Source organism: Atta colombica, unplaced genomic scaffold (assembly GCF_001594045.1).
Source record: "Atta colombica isolate Treedump-2 unplaced genomic scaffold, Acol1.0 scaffold163, whole genome shotgun sequence".
NCBI classification, from domain to species: domain Eukaryota; kingdom Metazoa; phylum Arthropoda; class Insecta; order Hymenoptera; family Formicidae; genus Atta; species Atta colombica.
The window spans coordinates 190577-195916 of record NW_017259254.1 but is presented as its reverse complement, the minus strand read 5'-3'; the positions used below and the strand labels follow the sequence as shown (position 1 = coordinate 195916).

Below are 5340 nucleotides of genomic sequence, written 5' to 3'. Positions count from 1 at the left end.
TAGATAATAAATTATAAATTAAAATGTGTAAAACTATAAATAAAATTAAAATTATATGATTTTTATGAAATTTATATGATTTTTTAATAATAATTATAATTATATTCTAATTAATCAAAATACACAATTCAATCCTGTTTACAGATTATATTCTGAAAAGTACTAACATTCTTAACGTGACAATAAATATTATAAACTATTTTCTCGAAAGTCACTATTTTATATTTTTTACGAATAAAACTGAAAATTTAAAATCTCTGATTGATAACTAATTAATTTTATTGCATTCTTTTATTTAGACATTTATTCGTATTATAACATTTACTCGTATTTTTTTGTATTCATAATAAAGAGACAATTGAGCAGCGAAAAAGAATGACATTTAAATTTGTATAAGATTTCATATAAATTACATAATCTACATAATTAAATTTACATCTTTTGATATTGACAAAAGTACAAAGAATATTTTTTTAACTCGTTATACATTACTTAATTGCTGAACATATTAATACTAAGGATTTCAAAAAAATAAGACTATTTTAAATAGGTTATTTACATATATATATTTTTGTTTTGTAACATTATTGTTTGTTTTAACATGTTTTGACATGTTTTCTGCTCGGTTTATATACTTGTACGTTCGGTTTAGATTATTGAACAGTTGATTGACCCTGTCCATTTGATTGTCTTACTGATTTGTATCCGGCTAGATTTTAACTTACAGACATAAGTTATTTTAAGCCTAAGCAATATTTAGATTAAGCAGATTTGATTTATTTTTTTTCCTTAATAAATATTCTTAATTTAAGAGAGTTAAATATAGATATGTTTGATATTGTCGTGCATTGTGATTATATCGACAATATTATAAATGCCTATATTTATTTTTATTAAATAATTATAATACATATCTATATGCAAATTTTAATAATGTATTCTGTTATATATTATTAAAATTATTGTTGCTAAATATATATTAAATATATGTATATATGTATACTAAATATTAAGAAATAATATAATTTTCTCAAAATATACATATCAAATAAATGGTGATACATATTCACGAATCAATTTAACAATTATTTCTTTATTTTACTCATGGCAAAACTAATATTTTCTCAGATATGCTATTGTAGATGTGATTTTTATAATGTAATGTTTTAATAATAATAATAATAATAATAATAATTATTGTGAATGAAAAGAACCATAAGACAAAAATATTTTTTGTGCATATACAAGTGTATCGATTTTTTTTTAAAGAGTTAAATATAGACATTATAGGAATATTTAATAAAAATAATTGTAATTAATCATATCTCAAAAACATGATATATAATATTATAATCTAAAAAAATAATCGCTACATAAATTATGAGAAATCTGTTTATATAGTCAACATGTGGAAGATAATAGCGTTGTATGTGTACTATGATCACGGATCTAGCTGCCGATAATATTACTAACATTAAAGCTTTTTATGAGAATTACAAAGTCTTCAGTATTCATCCGCGAATATACATGCAGTTGGAAGTAGATTCAAGATTTGAAAAACTCGAATGAAGTAAATAGATTATTTAAATAAAAATAAAGATATGAATAATTTGTATGCAGATTTTTTCTTTTAATAGAAAATTAGTTTCGCACTAATTGATTTTGTTAGTCAATATTCAAAATATAAAGGAAGAGAATCAGTCGTTTTTAGATCAATTTAGAATTTTCAAAAAATGATTGATTTTGTTTTTTATGAAGATCAGGAATATCAAAAATAACCATTAAGTGAAAAAAACTTGATCCATAAAAGCATACATAATAAATAGTTTAGATATAGATGGCACTATGGTACCTAAGCTCTTTTTAATGAATGTTCTAATAAAACATTTTTATTTGTTATATTGATACTTTAATAATTATATTAACGTTAAATTAGAATATTTATCATGCTCAAAATAAAGATTAACATATCTCATAGTGAAAAGAATTAATTTTTATGTATATTCATGTTCAGTTATTTATGTATATTCATAATAAATAGATGATTACTTTTAATTGCTTACACATCTACACAGCTTACATTATCAAGATGATTGTTATAGAAGTTTTAATATTCTTTTGTTTTATTTTTTCATTTTTTTATTTGCTTTTTAATTAAAGTTTTTATTTTTTAAATTTTTTGCTATGTTAAACACTACGTAACTTTTAAGCATCTTCTGATGATAATTGTTCAGAATTCGTTGATTTTAAGATTTAGATATCATGATACTTTATAAATTAATAATTAATTAATAATTAATTATGACTTTACATAGATCGTTTATTTTTCATCCAATGATTATTTTTTACATTCTCAATGATCATACAATACAAAAGAAGTTGTTTCTTGAAAATCCAAGCCAAAAAAAAGACGTTACTAACCTTTCTCTTCATATATTCTATACATTTACTCGAAATAATGAATCAGTTTCATACATTTTCAAATAACTTATAAATAAAATGTTACGAAATCAAGAATAGGATTAAAAAATATGTATATATTTTCTCAATAAGTTTAAGATTAAATTTCAATTAAGCGAAATTGCGAAATTAAACCTTATTTACAGTTCAGCTATTGGCAAGAACCAACTGAGATACACAAAGAAGTGGATATTATGATATCCATATACCTCCATACAAACTCACGCATTTCTATGAAATTGTGAGCAATTATAAGATATTCCATAGACTCCAAATTTGTAAGAACTGTTCAAGAACTAATCAACAATACAATGTCCCAGAATCAATCACAGAAGAATTACTTTGATTTTAATAGTTATCATGCTTGAAAAAAATCTACGATAATCTAGACGAACAAGAAATCCCGGTCAAGTGCAGGTTATCGTGACTGGCAGAACATACGAAGGAGATCAAAGGTGAGGTAAAAGTCTCAATATCTAATGAAACGAGATCCGGAATTTTCATCGAGACATACATGCCAGGGAATGGATTTCGCCGGCAACTGTTATGTACATTTTGCATCAATTATTATTTAATAATGATGTAAGATATGTAGCTGACAATCATAATTGATTTATTTTCCCAATATTTAATCTTGACGGATATGTATACTCGTTTATTAAAGTAAAATTTATTTCACACGGCGTTATCTAATATATATTATTTAATTTTAATTATACATTAAAACTTTACTTAAGTAAAGTTTTAATGTATCATTAAAATTAAATAATATATATTAATAATTTTTTAAATAATTTTCAGAATCGATTCTAGACGAAAAATCGCAAATCGTCCAGTTTTTTCTGTATTGGATCGAATCTTAATAGAAACTGGGATTTTCAATGGAATAGTAAATATTCAGTAAATAGAAGACAATAATAAATAATAAAAAGTATTATATCGAAAGTTCATACTTTGAGACAATCTGAAAATCGTTCATCTCCGATTTTGATGAAACAAAGCTTTGTAAAAAAGTTTTATTTCGGATTAAAATAAAAGTTCTTAAAGGGATTTTTGACGATTATGTCAAAGCCATTTTTTAAGATAAAATGATATAAAATTAGTAAGTGTTTATAATAATGCAAACAAAATTACCGATTTTATTGACTTTAAAGTATGTTAAATAGAATAGCATTGAACATTTTCAAATTAAGATAAAATGTGAATCCGTGTACACCACCTATATATAGATTTCATATTGTAAACAAGATGTGATATGGGACAAATTTCGTTTCTCGTGGAAAGTATATGCGAAAAAGATTATTCACTCCCTTCCCCTCTCCTATGTAGAGGTTGTATTTGAAAGATGTATGTAATATAACCCGAACCAAATTTTAATTTCCAATCGGAAATGGATTTGCGTAAAAAGATAGAAACCCATGTGAAACTGAATCATTACATTATAGGCCTCACTTCGCAGAGAGCAATGTCGCAAAAGTGAATATCGCTTTACTGAAAAATTGAAACCCATGGATCTTTCTTCCCCTAATATATTTCAAGATTGTTGAAATCGGTTTGATTAGTATAAATATACATTGTTTTTATTATTTTATCTTTAAAAAATGACTTTTTTTAGGAGTCGTCAGAAAACCTTTTAAGAGCTTTGATTTTGAATTGAAAATTTTTTACAAAGTTTTTTATCGAAATCGAAAGTGAACGATTTTTAAAAAACATTACCCTTATTTTAGGAGCTTCAAAGAGCTTGTAAAATTAAAATTTATGTATGTACAATTTGATTCTCAGCTACTGGTGTCAGCAACGATCCTTGCAGCGAAGATTATCCTGGAAGCAAGGCATTCTCAGAAATAGAAACGGAATCCATGTCTCAATATATGAAATTTAGCAATTTTACGCGTACATCTCGTTTCACAGCTATAGGCAGCAATTGCTTGTATCCTTGCAGTTATTTAAATATCCTCCACTATGTAATATGGGTAATTAACTTTATTAAAAAAGAATATTTATCCTTGAAATATCGCTATAAAAAGGAAATAAAATTATAGAAGCAATGCATTTTCATGGGTTTACATAACTTCTTCGTATTAAATAAGTTTAAAAAGTTGTTTTCTAATAATTCATAATGTTATATTATTTGCATATTTAATAATATAATTAAATATTACAGTAGAAATTAATAGAAAATATTTATGATTTCAGTATCAGATTAACTTGATAGCAATCGAAGCTCTTAAAAAGAAATGCAATACTTAATATGAGATGTATTATCAAATTTTAACGTAAGAACACTTAATTATTTAGTATAATTTATCGTTCAATAAGACTTTTTCTCGTTTTTAATTCATAATAATAAAATTTTTATAAAAATCAGTATAATATTTAATTCTTTTTTCTTTTTAAATATATTTAGATATATTTATTAGATACATTTGATTTAGAAACAAAATTTTATTTTTTTTTCATTAAATTAAAAGATATGCTACTTCTTATAAGTAAAATAATTTCTAGAGTTGAATGTTTAGTATAGATTACGTCGCAAATGTTGTCCGCACACTCATTGTATACCTCTACAAATTACAGGATAAAAGTGAATATTTTCTTGTTACCATCTAAGCAGATTATTCCGACTGGAAAGGAAACTTTTGACTTTTTTAGCTATATGTAATGAGACATTGTCACATTATTATGATTTATCAACTTATTCTTGAAATGTTAAATTTTTATAATTTATTGTTTCTTTGTTATATATTTTTATTTGATATGACAATATTACATTTCCAAGTAATCCACTAAATAATAATAAATAAATTTCGATATTTTTTTAATTATATAAGATGTTTTAAATTTTCTGTATTTTTGTTGTTTATATCATCGACATTACTT

General features: G+C 23.6%; 1 pseudogene; it reads left to right on the top strand.

The window, feature by feature from the left end:
• The first annotated feature begins 2771 nt into the window (after positions 1-2771).
• Positions 2772-4441, top strand: LOC108685961 (annotated as a pseudogene).
• Positions 4442-5340: the final 899 nt, after the last annotated feature.